An 18,261-nucleotide genomic window follows, 5' to 3' on the forward strand; every position below is an offset into this window, starting at 1 on the left:
CATACGTGTACAGTATTTCTGCACTTCAGCCTATCACATTTGGCAACCTCTGCTTCTTTGGGCCTAGCATCGCCTGTTACCACCTTCAGGGATGCTTTGCACTCAGCCACAAGGGAAGCCCTCTCAGCACACCGGCCTCCTACCAGGTATGCGACAAGCTGATTGGCTACCATGCACAGCTGCACCAGTTTTAGTAAATCAACCCCAGTGCTATACCAATATTTGCATGTATTTAGTCACCAGTGCAACACATTATACAGTATCTGTCTACCCCAAATTATCCAATTATCCAATATTGTCAAGTACCTGGTCTTGAGGCCAAGATGATGAGAGGGCTGCCCATGCAGCTGAGTTCACAACACCCCTGGAGATGGTGACAGGAGATGCTGAGCTCAAAGAAGCATAGGTTGTCAGCTGTATGGTAGTCAGATGGATCTTTAGTGGTGATGCTTGTTCAGGTGGAAGCCGGGCACTGGAAGCAGCTGATCCAGGATGAAACACCGGGAAGTGCAGACAGTTCACAGCAGGCAGGATGAGGAAGGAGACATGGTCATGAACGGAAGCCAAGATCAGAGCACAGTGGTCAAGCAGAGGACTAGACTTGTTGGCTATTGTTTGCATAAGAATAAAAATAATTTTAATACTTTTGGACATAATAGTTAAATGTTAGCTTCTTAGTTTAGTTATCTCTGTAAGACAATAGAGGGGAGTAATACATGTCATATTGTATTTAGATAGGAGTAGATCCAGCCAGAAATTACTGACAGGTTAACAGGCAAGCTCCCACACCCATTCCCTTAACCTCTTGCTGATAATATCCCTTAACCACTTGCCGCCGCCATATAGCCATATGACGTTGGTAAAGTGGTTCTGTTGTCCTTAACGGACGTCATATGATGTGATCAGGATAACAAGCTGCCACGCACCCGCAGGGGCAAACATCGTGATGATCGGTGATGCGGCGTGTCAGTCTGACACACCGCAACTGTGATCTAGGTAAAGATTCTCTTATGGAGACTCTTTGACACATGATCCGCTGTGTCCAATCACAGCTGATCACCATGTAAACAGGAAAAGCCGTACATCAGCTTTTCCTCACTCATGCCTGACAGCTGCTCTGCTGGCGGGGGGGGGGGGGGTTCTGTTCTGATTATCAGAACAGCCCCTCTAAGGATGCCCACCCAGGACCAACAGGGATGCCATCAGGACCACCAGTCATGGCCACCACTGATGATCATCAAGTATTCCACCCATGGCCACCTGGGATGCCAATCAGTGCCCACAAATTTGCCACTCAGTGCCCACAAATGGTCCCAATCAGTGCCCATCACTAATGCCTGCCAGTACATCCTTATCAGTGATGCCCATCAGTGCCATCTATCAGTGTCCCTCAGTGCCACCCATCCATGCCCATCAGTGTCCACCTATCAGTGCCCGTCAGTGGCGCCTATTTGTTCCCATTGGTGCCACCCATAAGTACCCATCAATGCAGCCTTTCAGTGCCCATCAGTGTCTCCTATCAGTTCCTATCAGTGCCCCCTATGAGTGTCCATCTGTCTCACCTATGAGTGCCCATCACTGCTGCAAATCAGTGCCACCTATCAGCGCCCATCAGTGCCGCCTATCAGTTCCCATCAGTGTCGCATATCAGTACCCATCAGTGTTACTTCATTGGTGCCACCTCACCAGTGCCCCTTAGCACTGCCTTATCAGTGCCCATCAGTGCAGCATCATCAGTGCCCATCAGTGAAGGAGAAAACATACTTATTTACAAAATTCTATAACAGAAATGATGAAAAAAAGTCTTCTAAATTTTATCTTTTTTTCTTTATTTGTTTCGCAAAAAATAAAAACCACAGAGGTGATCGAATACCACGAAAAGAAAGCTCTATTTTTGGAAACAAAATGATAAAAAATTTTGTTTGGGTACAGTGTAGCATGATCGCGCAATTGTTATTTAAACAGCGACAGTGCTGAAAGCTGAAAATTAGCTTGCGCAGGAGGGGGGAGTGCCTCGTATTGAAGTGGTTAAACATCTTAGATTTGAAAAAAATAAGAAAAATGGACCAATAGGTGACTATGCTATTGTCATTTGAAATGATGATAAATATATTTACTAATGTGATGAACTGATGGTAATGAGGATAGTGGCACAAAACAAACAGAATTGTTTCTGAGTGTCTTATAATTATTCAAGCTGTCTTATAGAGACAAAATTCTCTTAAATGTTTAAAATAAAGAAGGATGAGTTTATAGTATGTAGACTACTTAATATACATTTTCAATCAGTTGTCTGTCCTAAAAGCCCCTTTGCTTTTTTAGGGTAATTTGATATTTATAGTATATATTAGTCATTTTGTTGTGTAGAGCATTTTATATTATTATTATTTTAAGCTGTAAATTTGTCTTGCTTAATTAATATTATAAACCTAAAGTTTGAGTCCAAGGTTTATTCATTTTTCATAGAATCTTCTTCATCATGGTGATATGTATCTATTACATACCGTATTGCACTGTCACTTCCAAAAGCTCTTTTGTCAAAGTGAATCTGTTATAATAATCCACTTAAGTATGGGGTGTTTGTCTGAACGAGTAATTGTGTAAAGTATTGTCTTACTCTCAAGCACAACTCTAGCCTGCTTGAGTGCATTATTATATATGATTGATGGTAGATCACCAAAACATTTTAGTGGATTGAAAATAACACAAGGCAGAAAGGTGACAAATATGTAGGTGTGCTCCTAGTCTAGACTGAAAGATAAAACAAAATAATCTAACATATTGTTTAGTATGGAGTCAGGCTGGAAACAGAGTATAGTTATTGTGCAAGATAAAATATTGTTACTATAAAGTTTAATCATAATAATCATAAGATGTGAGCATATCATTTTTCCATAAATGAAATTAATGTTTTTGTACATTTATATTCTTATTAAGCAATATATCCCTTGTTTCCAAGTCCTGTTCCACGTAGATGCATGTGTATGAACAATACATAATACCTGAAAAATATGCCAAATATAGGATATATAATTCAAGTACAGAAAAATAGAATGTAAAATATAGCAACATATTTATTGCTGGTAATGATACATTATACAAAACTTAAAAAACAAAACAAAGTGTGAGCATCAAATAACGACAGAGAAAGAGAAAAAAAAGTCATTGCGTCAGGAAGCTTAAAGTGTAATTTGTAAAATGGAAAACTTGCAGCAACAGAAGAGTACGATAAGGGTTTTTTAAATGGAAGCTATGGTCATTTTATTTAAAAGTCTTCAGATCTTCTTGGGGAGATGACAAAATAGTATTACAGGATAGCTCAAGCATGCAAGTCTCTGGCTTGTTTCAATCTGTTGATGTTATACGATCATATGAAGATTTAACTTTCATTACAATAATGCTTTGCAAGACATCCAAAATCAAGAAACAAAACTATTTACAAAACACTAATAATAAAAACGGTTTCTTATTTTTCTATATATTGATACAGTTCGATTTGAACCTTTTCAGAGTTAAACATAAAGGGGTTTATTTTCTAAAGGCAAACAGATTGCTCACCGTGCAAGACAAATTATCCTATAGTGCAGTGGTCACCAACCCTGTCCTCAGGGCCCACTAACAGGCCAGGTTTTAAGTATTACCTTGGGGAGATGCAGACTAGAATACTGCAATCACTGAGCAGCAAATGATATCACCTGTGATGTATTTCAGTTATCTTGCAAACCTGGCCTGTTAGTGGGCCCTAAGGACAGGGTTGACGACCACTGCTATAGTGGATGATATTCCCCTTAGAGAATGAGGCGAAGCTATGTTCATGTTCATCAGTAAACTGTTTGCAAGCAAATATGCTGTTTTTTCTATTTTCCTTGCTCCCAGGCAGATTCCTTGAGGTTTCCCACATCCAATTTACAATTACAATTACAAGAGATTTTGACCGGCTCTCTATGGAGCTGGTTCATATATCTCCGTTGCTGCTCTGCTGCTAATTTGCACAGGATCCCTTGTGTGTCTTTTGGTTCGTTTCAGGTCCAAATCCAGACATAAATTCAGGCTGAAATCGGAACTGAAATGGTGAACCAGAACGCACCAAACCCCTCCTGTGAGCCGCATGCGCGGATGGTGTGAACCCAGCCTTAAACCGTGCAACTTGCCTTGTAAAGTAAACAGTCTTTAGTAAATCAACCCCAAGCATCAGAGTTCATGCTACCATTTACCCCAGGTGAGCCCCTATCTTTTGCAGTATGCCTTTATGTTGATGGATTAGTAGTTTGAGATACTTTGCAGCCTTTGATAAACTAGCCTGCCTCTGCATTTTGAGGACAGCTGCTGGTGAGTGACAACACTCTTTTAAACCCCCTGGCGGTATTCCTGAGTCTGGCTCGGGGTGAAAATTTTGTACCATTGGCAGTAACCCAGAGCCAGACTCTGGACCGCATCACTGAATCCAGGGACAGCTTACTTACCTTGTCCCCTGGATCCAGCGATGTCCCCCCGCTGTACGAGTGAGCCGTCCTCTGCTCGATCTATCACGGAGCCGAGCTCGGTTCCCTGTGAGCGTTGCGACGCACGGGGATGGAAAACGGCGCCAAATTCAAAAAGTGAAACACACACATTACATACAGTATAATGTAATCTTACAGATTACATTGCTGTGTGTAATTATTTTACATCCCCTTTGTCCCTTTGTCCCTCTGTCCCTTTGTCCAGTGTCCTGCATGCAGTTTTATAATATAAAAACTGTTCTTTATGCCTGGAAACTGGAGATTGTCCATAGCAACCAAAACTGTCCCTTTACATCAAAAATGGTTTTAGACCAGCTAGAAAACAGCGATAATAAATTAGAATCACTCGCAGAATTGAGCGATAGTGATTTGTGGGGAGATCCGTCATCAAATACTGAAAAGTAATGACAGTGACAATTCTGCAACTGAGCAAATTTCAGTGTTTTTGATTTGATTACATTATTGAATATTTTTTTATTATTGTTATATTATTATTTGGTATAATTATTTATAGTTATTTATTATATTATAATTTATGATTTCATTTTTCAGACTTTATCATACCTGGGATTTTTACTAGACTCTGGTTTGGACAGATTTAAGTGAGTTATTCCTACGAATTACAGGCCTGCAATATAAAACCCCAAATTTCCATGCAAAATAATGGTACCACTTTCAGCACCTAAAATCTGAAATAATCATACCGCCAGGGAGGTTAATAGACCAGTAACCAATCAATACAATTCAAAAGTGATGTTAAAGCTTTAAAGACATCTCTTTCTGCTGGACAGAAGAGGATATAAGGAGCAGATAAATATACAAAAAAAATTCCGCATTCAAGCAAAAAATGTGAAGTCTTATAAAGCTTCTAGCACCACATTAAATCACATTCACCAAAGTAACAAATAAAAACTATACATAACTATAAGTGACATCAATTATAATTCTGAAACATCCATAAACCTCAAAGTGTCATATAAAAAATATATAATCTAAAACACAATGATGTATATATAATAATGCAAAATAAGTTAACAGTACAGAAAGGCCACATAAATGTTACGTTTTTAAATGACATGCAAACCTTTCTGTGATCCACTTTGATAAAGTGCCTAAAGTAGTGCAGAGTTATGTGTAAACACAGACACCTCCAAATGGACACAAGTTCACCTTGATAGGTGGATCCTTAATATTATTCATGAACTTTAAATGGTGTTTATCCTACAGTTGGGGTATGCATCTTTTAAGGTATTGAGACTTAATACTATTAAAAGACTTTAAATGGTGTTTATCCCACAGTTGGGATATGCATCTTTTAAGGTATTGAGACTTAATACTATTAACCTCCCTGGCGGTACGATTATTTCTGATTTTAGGTGCTAAAAGCGGTACAATTATTTTGCATGAAAATTTGATGTTTTATATTGTAGTCCTGTAATTCTTAGGAATAACTCACTTAAATCTGTCCAAACCAGAGTCTAGTAGACATCCCGGATATGATAAAGTTTGAAAAATTAAATCATAAATTATAATATAATAAATAACTATAAATAATTATGCCAAATAATAATATAACAATAATAAAAATTATTCAATAATGTAATCAAATCAAAAACACTGAAATTTGCTCAGTTGCAGAATTGTCACTGTCATTACTTTTCAATATTTGATGACGGATCTCCCCATATTTGATGACGGTTGCTCAATTCTGAGAGTGATTCCAATTTATTATCGCTGTTTTCTAGCTGGTCTAAAATCATTTTTGATGTAAAGGGACAGTTTTGGTTGCTATGGACAATCTCCAGTTTCCAGGCATAAAGAACTGTTTTTATAATATAAAACTGCATGCAGGACACTGGACAGAACACTAGGGACAAAGGGGATGTGAAATAATTACATACAGAAATGTAATCTGTAAGATTACATTATACTGTATGTAATGTGTGTGTTTCACTTTTTGAATTTGGCGCCGATCTCCGTCCCCGTGCGTCGCAACGCTCGCAGGGAGCGGAGATCGGCTCCATGATGAATCGAGCGGAGGACGAGTCGCTCGTACAGCGGGGGGACATCGCTGGATCCGAGGGAGAAGGTAAGTAAACCTCCTCCTGGATCCAGCGATGCAGTCCCGAGTCTGGCTCGGGGTTACCGCTTTTGGTACAAAATCTCCACCCCGAGCCAGACTTGGGAATACCTCCAGGGGGGGTTAAAGGTGTTTATCCTACAGTTGGGATATGCATCTTTTAAGGCATTGAGACTGCTGAGCTGACCAGGATCAAATTAAATACTGCACATTATAAGGACAAATACTGTAACTATCCTATGTGCTACTTAACCATTTGACCTCTGGAAGGTTTACCCCCCTTCATGACAAGGCCATTTTTTGCAATACGGCACTGTGTTACTTTAACTGACAATTGCGCGGTTGTGCGACACTGTAACCACATAAAATGTATGCCCTTTTTTCCTTCAAATAGAGCTTTCTTTTGGTGGCTACCCGGAAGAGTCGGATGACATATATATACTGTACAAGATCCGACACACAGGTGATGCCTTGTAGCAGTTAAACTGCTACATGGTGGACCTGAAGTGGTTAACAACAACATTTCATAACCTCTAAGCTCTCATTAAAACAACTCTAAGTGCCTCAATCACAATGCTTAGCTCTTCTTACTGTACTGTTTATCTGTGAATAAGTTAACTGCATACTACAATTTTCCCGCTGGTAGAACCAACCTTGCTTGATGAGTTTCACCATTTCTGGCTTCTTGCTCACAAACTTTATGGTAAGTGGAGCTAAGCAGAGTGTGGCTGAAGTTCTTTTATATTTTTAATGGAGAGTGGAGACAGACTGTGGTGGTCGGCACCAAGATAGACCATGTATAAGAGACATGAGTCTTGAGCGGAGCTATAGATCTTTTTATGCTTCAACTCTTAAGTGCTCCTTTTAAAAGTAGACAACTATCTCAGCACCCATTTGCAGTTACTTCTATTTGTTGCTAATCAAAGCTGCCCAGAACATCTTCACATCCAATCTGGTGTGTTGTATGCCTGCATCCCTCCATGCCCTGTGTGAAGGAGCCCTAAGAGTAGCCACGCAAAAACATGCAGGGAAGTAAAGTGTTAAATCTCTTTACATGATAACAGAAGGTTCAGCCTGGCAGTGTAAGGAGATGGACAGTCTATGCTGACAGGTCTGCAGTCCTACAATTGGAGAAACATTCCACAAGCAGTTCTCTGATAACAGAAGATAACAGTGATCTGGCAGCCTGTGACAGTGGGGAAGAAGACTTTCCTCCCTAGTGTATGGACACCTTGCTGATTCGGGGGGTGGAGGCACTTGACCCCCCTTGCCCCCTCCTGCGGACTCCCATGTCCAACACACCTGGAATTGTGAAGATTCTTTTTCCTGGATTTGCTTACAACAAAGAGAAGATTCTATGGCTGGGTTCTTAAAAGGTTAAAAGGCAACTGCACCTACTCTATGTTACAGCTTGTCCCCAATCCCCATAGACGAAGCTCAACTGGTCAATTACTTACTTTTTTCCATTCCAGCAAACTTGACTGTGCTGCCTTCCTGAAAGACACACAGTCTTTCTTCCAAAAGTATCTCAGCTGGGTTCTCTCCATCCTGTAAATGCACCCCATTGATTGTTATGAAAGAAAGAAGTGCTCTGCAGTACTGCTAAAGGTCAGAGAAAGGCTGTATGGTCTGAGCTAGAGCAATACAATAAAGACTGCTAAAATGAGGACAGAAATGAATATTGGATCAAGTGGGCTGCACTCATGGAGGAACCACCTACCATGGGTGGATGGGGCACATCTGAAATGAAAAACTATAACAAAGGTACAGTTTTCCTTTAAGTATAGAGTCTTTTTTTTTTTATTCTTTTTTTTAGCTTGAGCCACTTTAAAAACATCTTAATATTTTGCTGTTCTACACACTAGTATGCTAGATTATAATAATTTATATAATTGCATATGTGTAACACCATATACTAATTTATGGATAAAACATCAAATCTGATAAATTATAACTTTGTATAAACAAAATTGTCAGTTTTTATTTAGTTTTACATGTTTTATAAAATTCTTAGTTCCATCTCAATTGTCATGCATGAATTCCTACGGTCTTTTTTTACTCCTTTACTTATGTTTTGAAGAACTATCTTCTATAAAATGAACATCCCTTAGCTTAGCAGATAATTCTTAGAGAAAAGTAGCTCCTGGATTTCTATTCTACTACTAAAGCTGAGAAGATGAGTACTCATATGTGAAAACTGCAGTCACAAAATTATAATGTTGTGTATTAATAAAAACATTTTTTTAAATGTAAAAACAGTAAAAAAAAATGGCATACATACATAGCACAAAATAAATAGAAAAACTGATTATTTAAATTCCAGGACCTGGTAGTGAGTAAGACTATTTTTTCCTGGAAGGCTGCCAAGAGACCTTCTGTAAGTGTTGAACAGGCTAGAAATCTATGTTACAATCTGTGTTGTTGAATTTCCCCCAAAAAATGATCAGTAAATAAAAGTTATCTGGCTTGGTAAAATGTATTTTTTTTGTTCTCTAGACTACTAAAAATTCTTATATTCTGTTCACATGTTTTAGTTTGCATTTCTAAAATTCCCAGCTTTATAGACATCTGGGAAAACAGCTGGCAAACTTGGCAAACCCCTCAAGAAACAAGAAGTTGCAAAATTGACTTGACTTGCTGTCTCTTTCATTTATAGTTTTTCACATTTATTCAAAGCTGTACAAACTGGATTCCATGCTATCTATGTTTTTTAACCAGTAAACCTAATTCTAGAACCCGTGGTTGATGTAAAGTAATCTCTGACTTTCAGTGGCTTTTTATTGCTATTTAAAACTGTTGACTAGTGTTCTGCTAAATATGACATACTGTAGGTCGGTCCCCATACACTTTTGTAACAAATGGGTAGCATGGCATGCATTATTTATATCCACTAAGTAAAACATAAAAACCGAGAACAAGACACAGCAACCTTAAAGCATAAAAAAAACATATGCCCCTCAATAGATAAAATGCACTGAAATATATAGGATAGGAGCAGCCCATCAAGTCTGTACAGATAATCTGACAGCCTTATGTGGCCTGCGGAGAGTCTGTTTGGGAAGGCAAGACCATGGAGCCTCTCAAGGTGGGACCTTATCAGACCAGAGGTAGGAAGAATAGCAGCGTTCTTATGGTCCTTAAGACTTGGAGCTGGCTCAAACTTCTTTGTTGCATGGAGGCAGTGGCATTACTATGTGTTAGAAATTCTGTATATGCCCCTAAAGAACAAACAGTGCACAGTCCGCATGGGGTTTGCTACTTAACTGCAGACAAGAAACAGGAAACTTTTTTCAGGGAAAAAGACTTATGCCGCATACACACGATCGGAAAGCTCTGATGGTTTTCCCGACAGAATTCTGACGGAATTCCGCTCAAGCTGTCTTGCCTACCCACGGCCACACCAAATTCTGATCATTTAGAACGCGGTGACGTACAACACATATGACGGGACTAGAAATAGGAAGTTTAATAGCCAGTAGCCAATAGCTTATGTCTCGTAGTTGAATCTGAGCATGCGTGATTTTGGGCGTGCTGGAATTGCATACACATGATCAGAAAATTTCCGATAGAAAGTTTTTCTGTCAGGAAAATTGAGAACATGCTATCAATTTTTGCCTAGTGAAAATTCGGACAGCTAAATTCCGATGGAGCATACACACGGTTGCATTTTCCAAAGAAAAGATCTCATCGGTCTTTTTCTGGCTGGAATTCCAATTGTGTGTACGCAGCATTAGAGGATACCATAGATGCAGCTACACTGTCATTCACTGGTTGAATAATATATCTCTACTTAATACTGATATACAGTAGTTATTTCTCAAAATACAACTCTGTATTCCAACACCCCAACCCAACAACTTCTTATAATAGTCCCATTTCGTATCTCAGTTCTATAAATTGGTAGCTCTGAAAGTGTCCATGTCTGCAGTTCACTAAGAGATGTTATCTCTTCATCAGCCGCTCTGATACACTTTTGTTTCTCATGAGTTGGAAGTCTTTGCATCTCAACCAATGAATCTGGCTCTGGTTTTAATGCTATGCGAGCAACATAGGACAGAAATTTGGCTGGGATGCCTTTATTGTTTCTAGTGGATTTCCTGACTCAAGCCTTTTGTAGCCTGGTTTCTTCTTTTACAGTGTTTGGATTGTCTGCATTAATTTCTATATACGTGTCACTTTGTTGCTTATCTTCATGTGACACTGATGTGTTATTTCCCCTCAGTTTGAAGTGCTTGTGTTAGTTCATGAAATTTTGAAAACACTAATGCTTCAGCTTTGTGCAAGCATCCCATTTTGTAAGTTTTTCTTTTGGGAATAGACCAAAAAATTTAGATGGTTCAAATTAGGGACCTTTCCATTCCTCAGTTCATATGGAGTTTTCTCAGTCTATTTTCCTGGTAATCAATTCCCAGGTTGGCATATCTGCATTATGGTTCTTCCGCTATCACATAAAGTATGGTTCAATCTTTCTGCAACCCCGTTTTTTTCTGCGTTGTATGGTACAGTAGTTTGAAATATTATGCCATGCCTTCTGAGAATTGGCTGTGTGTTATCTCCTGTACATTCAGTTCCATTATCTGTGTGCAATACACTCGGCTTTTTGCCAAATTTGTTACTTACTTGAACCAAATACTGTTCAAATTTCTCTGGTACTTCACTTTTGTTGTGTAACAGATATAGTGTAGTAATCATCTATAAAAGTGAGAAAATACCTCTTCTTTCCTGGAGTAAATTTTTCTGTTGGACTGCAAAGATTGGAATGTCCAGTCAATAGGTTTCTTAACTCTGCTGTTACTCTGCTTTGGAAAGGCTGTCCTTGTCGTTTTTCCTTTTATACAGCTGGTGAATTTCATTGTTTAATCACATGGAGTAATTTTTATTCCACTTACATAGTCATTCTAAGGGAATTTCCTTATTATGTTAGGACTTCTCTGCTCATGTCATCGGTGCCATATGTTAATGCATTTTAAATGTTTTTCTTCCTTGGCACTATTAACCAATTCACTGAAGCTCAGCTTATACAGTTCATCTGTAATTTCAGCCATTGCAAGTAAGATATTACTTTTTGTGATGGCACAACTGCTATCTTGGAAGGTCACTACATTGACTTGTTTTGTGAGCTTCTGGTGGCAACCTGGGAAATAAGACAGTAAAGAAAACCATCTACTAATCCTTCTGAATCCATTATTTCCCCAATAGCAGTGGTGTTTTTTTTTTAGTTTTTCTCTGGTATGGGTGAATAAAGACATTTCTTTAATTAGTCGTGTGACTTCTCATAGCTCCTATATCAACACACCATGCCTGCAAAGATGAGGTGCAACTTTTGGATTTAAAAACATATTCATTATCCAAAGCAAAATCAGTTTCTTCCTTCGCACTTTTGGGCATTTACAGTTTAGTTTGTTTTTTGTTTTCTAGCTTTCCAGATTCTGCAATCTGCTTTTAAATGACCTTATTTCTTGCACACAAAACATTCAAGTGAATTTTGTTGCACTTTACTGTTTTTATTACTATTTTTCATCTGTAAAGCAGATTCTGTGACAGAAAACACTGTCATCATTAATGCTTTCTGTTATATTCATCCACAAGCTTTCCCTTAACATATTCCAATGTCAGTTCATCATCTGGATGCGCATCAAGTGCTGTGACAAGTGTTTCATAACTTTCTGGTAAGCCACTGATTAATAATGCTGCAACATGAAAATCTTTTATTTCTTCTCCTTTACCTCTCAGGCGTTCAACCCTTTCCAAGGTGTGTCTTTTATAATCCTGCATATACATATACTGGATATGCATATACTGGCCTTTCAATAGCTTGGCTTGGTACAGCTGTCTAATCAAATACAGTTTATTGCTGAGATTCGCTCTTTTGTGGACCTTTTGTAATCCTTCCAACATTTCTTTAGCAGTTTCCCACTTACATATGTGTATGATTTGATCATCTTCTATGCTAAGAGAGATTGTGCTCTGAGCTTTTTGGTTTTTCTCTATCCACTCATCTAAAAGGTGTTCTGGCCTGACTTTGAATTTATACATGTCCACATAACTTCTCTTTTTAGCAGCATTTTTATCTTGAATTTCCAAAACTGGTAGTTCTGGTTTGTCAGATTTGCAAATGAAAGCTTTGTTGCAGCTGTGCTACTGCCCATTTTCTTTTATTCAGTTGCAGTCTTCTTTCTGTTGCTGTCTGCACTTATCTGCTGTAGCTGGCTATGACTGGCTATCACTGCCTCAGCTTTTCTCTGGGTGGGTATCCGGGTGTCTGGGCCCATAACCTGTTAGAAATTCTGTTTATAACCCTATAGAACAAACAGTACTCACGTTAATGTGATGCTGCCCACTCATATTCTGGTCGCTGTAAACAGATCCAATCATAGTTTTTCATTTAAAAAGGTTGTTGCAACTTGTTCCCGGTTTTTATGTTTTATTAAGTACTATACATTGTTCTTCCCCATCCAGCTGTGAAAAGGGCTACATAACCAGTATATTTTAGGACCTGATAAAATTGGACATATCACAATTTTAGTTCATATTACCTTGAAACTGTGCTTTTGTGGAAGTTTATTTTCATTGTATGCCCACTAAGTGCTTGTGTTGTGTCCAGGGGCACATAGTGGGCATATAATCATCAAAGATAGATCAATACATACAGGATACCAGCAAATATTTTTTTTTTTCATTGTACCATGTGAAAATAAATGTTTATTGTAGTATCTGGTATATGCTAAGGTAAAGTTTGTTTCATTCTGGGGGCCCTTTCTTTCCACAAAAAGTTTCAGAGAAAGGAGATTAATAGGGCTCCTTCAAGAACTTGTGTACATCAGTCAAGTATATGATGAACAAAGTTTACATTTATATTACAGTAACTGAAATACTTATTTAAACATTTTTCAAATCCAATTTGTCTAAAGCATAGTTAGTTCAAAATAAAATCTAAAAAAAAATCTGCTTTTAAATTAAAAGTTGTCAGTAGTTTTTGTACAAATAGTATGCTGCAAATAATGTTAGTAGAAAATAGAGGCATTTCCCTAATTATTCCATAATGAAATATAACCGGACATATATGGCCTTACCATGCTACACTGCTGCTGAAAAGTACCAGCACATTTAGAAAGCACAGTTTACAAATGTGTATTATGCTCCCTTCACTTCAAGGCTTTAAAGAAACTGGATTGCCACTCTTTCTAAAGAAGAACTTTCAAAAGCTGGGAGGAGGAGAGCCTGGTTACATGACCTGTAAAGGTTATGTGATCAGCCTCTTTTCCAATCACAGAGCTCTCTCTACAACGTTACGCAGAGAGCGCTCCAAGAGACATTGCAAGCTCCATACGGTAGCCTGTATTTTTAAACAAATTGTAAAATGGAGTTGTATAGAGAAGTATAGTAATTATTGTAGTGTCCAACAAAAAGCAGACAGCGATATCAGGTCTCCACTATAAATAGGCTCCTAAATGAATCTTGCAATGATAATGTTAAAGTGGTTGTAACCCTAAAAAGAAAATGAAAAAATTATCCTGTTCCTTTAACCAATTGCCTACTGGGCACTTTTACCCCCTTCCCGTCCAGGCCAATTTTCATATTTCAGCACTTTCTCACTTTGAATGACAACTGCATGATCATGCAAAACTGTATCCAAACAAAATCTTTATTATTATTTTGTTCACACAAATAGAGCTTTCTTTTGGTGTTATTCAATCACCACTGGGTTTTTCATTTTTTTGCTAAATAAATGAATAACAAACAAAAATTTTGAAAAATTTTGTTTATATAATTTTGCAAACAGGTAATTTTTCTCTTTCGCTGATGTGCACTGATGAGGCTACACTGATGGGCACTGATAGACGGCACTGGTGGGCACTGATGAGGCAGCACTGATGGGCATAGAGAGGCTGCACTGATGGGCACTGATAAGGCTCCACTGGTGGCAATGATGAGGCTGCACTGATAGGCAGCACTGATGGGCATTGATAGGTGGCACTGATGGGCATTGATAGGTGACATTGATGGGCACTAATCGGCGGCACCGATTATCACTGATAGGTGGCACTGATGGGAACTAGTAGGTGGCACTGATAGTTGACATTGATGGGCACTGATTGGCAGCACTGATGGGCACTTATTGGCAGCACTGGTGGGCACAGATTGGCAGCACTGGTTGGCACTGTTGGGACTGCACTGATAATCAGGACACTGATAATCAGTGCCCTGATTATCAGTGTACATGTCCCTTTTAGAGAAGTCGGTTATCGGCTTTCTTCTCCTCTCTTAATGCTGATAGCATGAGGAAAAGAGTGCTGATGATCGGTTCTGTTCACATCTGTGATCAGCTGTGATTGGACACTGTGATCACAGAGCCTGTCGCATGTGCCCCGCAGTGGGCGCGATCACGGGAGGCCATCATATGACACCCTCTCAGAAGTAGCCAGCTTTCTTCTCCTCTCTTAATGCTGATAGCATGAGGAAAAGAGTGCTGATGATCGGTTCTGTTCACATATGTGATCAGCTGTGATTGGACACTGTGATCACAGAGCCTGTCGCATGTGCCCCGCAGTGGGCGCGATCACGGGAGGCCATCATATGACACCCTCTCAGAAGTAGCCAGCTGCAAGGTATACAGCATAGTGCTTGTGCAGTGTCATGTGTACCTCTCTATGCTGTAAAATACCTGGTTGATTCTGCTTGTTCCTGTGTCCCCCTTAGTGTGCTGACCACGGTTATCATGGCTGCTGATACATAATACCATGATCAGTTTACGTGCCTCTGTCATCCTGCTGCCTCTCCTTCTTCCCCTCCCCCCCCCCCTCCCTGTCTGTAAGCTTGGGAGACTGTGTTTGTGTGAGCCATCTCCTCCCTTCCTTCCCACCACTATTCCACTGTGGCTGTAAAATCACTAATCCAAAATCCTAGAATCCCTTCTGTTACAGCAAGATATACTGTGCAGTGTCTGTTTTTAAAAATTGTGCAGCAAAATACCTTATTTTAGAGTGCTGCTGTGCACCCACGTGACCCCCTGCCACTCTCCTCCTCTCCTCCTGGCTGCCTCCAGAGGGGAATCTCAGCCCGTCCCACTGCAGTCCTCCGATCGGGGAAGGGGAGTGCCGGGAGGTCACCTGACCGCACAGTGGTGCTGTAAAATAAGGTATTACTCTGCATAATTAAAAAAAAAAAAAAACATAAACGGCACAGTATACAGTATCTTGCTGAAACAGAGGGGATTTCAGGATTTGTGCTTGTGACTTTACAACCGCGTTAAGCTTTGATTTTCATATCATGTTAATTTGAACTCTTGAATCTTACTGCTGTCTGTGACACTAATACAGATAGTGAAGTTGAATCACCCAAAAGGGACAACAATAAAAACATGACGAAGGGTCCAACCTTTCCTCAACTCTCTCCAAAACGATAAAAAAAAAAGTTTTGGCTGGAGTTTTATTTTATATTCCACAGAGAGCTTGTTAAAGCTGTATTAAACCCAAAAGCAAATATTTATTATATTGCAGCTTACCAAATTTTAGATGTGATGCATGCATTAGCTTACTTTTTTAGGCTTTCTTTCTACTATTTTCATCTGCTGATCCAGCCAGCAACTATATTACTTTTCAACAGAAATGCTCTCTTGCAGTTACATGGATCAGAAAGACTGGTTAAAAGAGAAGTTTTTCTTTTTCTTCCTTTTGAGATTTATACTTACCTAGGTGGATGCAGCATTAGTCCGATGCTTCATCTGTTGCCTGGCGCCTCTAATACTGAGTGATTGAATACTGCTGATCTATTGGTCCTCACAGCTCCCCAAGCAGAGAGCAGCAGCTCTCTGCTCTTTCCCCTTCTCGCTCACTGGAGTGCTGGGCTGTGGAGGGGGTGAGAGTGGTCAGCTCAGGCTCTCAGTGTAGTTAGTTCTCTGCTGACGTCACAGAGTCGGTCCAGGCTCTGCGTCATCATGACTATGGAGTTGGGATTTGCCCAGATCTCTGAACCGGCACCTGGCTCAGGCTCCCAGCGATCCGCTGAGAGCCTGAGCCGGGTGCCAGTTCAGGGATCTGGGCAGCAGAGAGCAGACTTCAGCCCACTTTTGTCTAAAAATGGGTCACAGGAGTACAAAAAGAACTGCACTCCTGTGATCCATAGGAGAAGTAAAGCCAAATGAGCTTTGGCTATACTTTTCCTATAACACAGACAGAGATGTTTAAAATGATCAGCTTTTATTTATTTATGTAAAAACTTTATCCCAAAAGTAAAAAAATGATGTAACTGATTATAAAGTATTAGCCAGAGTTCAGATTCAATTTGTTAGTGCATTTAAATCTGCTAGTACTTCTAATACTCCCCTCAACTCAGATTGACAATTCTGCTGTCCAAAGGTACCCTCTGTGCTCATTCATCCAGAGCTGTTACTGTAAAATACAGATGTGTTATGCCCTATACACACGGTCGGACATTCCGACGACAAAATCCATCAGATTTTTTCTGACGGATTTTGGCCCAAACTTGTCTTGCATACACGCACAAAGTTGTTGGAAAATCCGATCGTTCAGAACGAGGTGACGTACAACACGTACGACGGGACTATAAATGGGGCAGTAGCCAATAGCTTTCCTCCCGTAATTTATTCTGAGCATTCTGTGTGGCACTTTGTGCGTCGGACTTGCCTACACACGATCAGAATTTAAAAGATTGGATTTTGTTGTCGGAAAATTTTAGATCCAGCTCTCAAACTTTGTGTGTCAGAAATTCAGACGGAAAAAGTCAGTTAGAGCCCACGGAATTTCCGACAACACAATGCGATCGCACATTTTCCGTCGGAAAGTCCGACCGTGTGTACAGGGCATTACAGGCCAGATTACTAGATGAAAACAGAGGAAAAAAGCCTAAAAAACAAATGCAGTCACTACATCTAATGATTGGTAAGCTGCAATATATTACATTTTTGGTTTTGGGTTTAATACAGCTATTAGCTCTGCATCTTTTTTTAACAAGTCAGCTATGAGAAGCTTAGTGCTGCTTATGATAAAAATGACTTATAGCCAGGTCACTGTCCCTTCTGCTTCCATGATTGAAAAAGCAATTCTGAAAAATTCTGTTTTCCTGATTTCTAAATTATAAATATAAAATTACACTTGCGATTACTAGTCTAAAGTAGCTTAGCAAAAAAAAGAAAAAAAAGAAAACTCAGATAAATACAGCACAATGCCCCAAACAGGAAGCCATTGGAGGCATGCATCTTATGTATCATTCATAGATAACACAATTGCGGTCTTGACTAACTGAACTGTGGGAAAACCACCTACTATGAAATGCCATTTCAAGATAAAGGCCTTAGAACGAAAAGTTCCTCCTTCTTTACTCCGGCAAGCTGCCTTTCCCTGTGATGTACTATTATTTCCCTTGCTTTCCTCTTCACCCCTAACAAAGCCAACTTTGTATATTGTGGCTTTTTGCACTTGCATGGGCTTGTTCATGTAAGTTCAAAATAACAAGCGAATCCCTGGCTGCGGCTTCAAAACACATTGTATTCCATGTTTAACATAAATGGCATTAATCCTTTTACTCTTGTTGTGACTGTCTACAAGCTACAGACATATTGTCACATTCGTGAGAAATGTTTTATAGTTGTCTGATGACTGTTACAGTGACCCTTCCCACCTCCCAACTCATGCTAATCATTATTTCTCAAGGCAGCTT

The sequence above is a fragment of the Lithobates pipiens genome, unplaced genomic scaffold (genome assembly GCF_037356315.1).
Source record: "Lithobates pipiens isolate NorthernLeopardFrog02 unplaced genomic scaffold, aLitPip1_a1.2 Scaffold_8, whole genome shotgun sequence".
In the NCBI taxonomy this organism is placed as follows: Eukaryota; Metazoa; Chordata; class Amphibia; order Anura; family Ranidae; genus Lithobates; species Lithobates pipiens.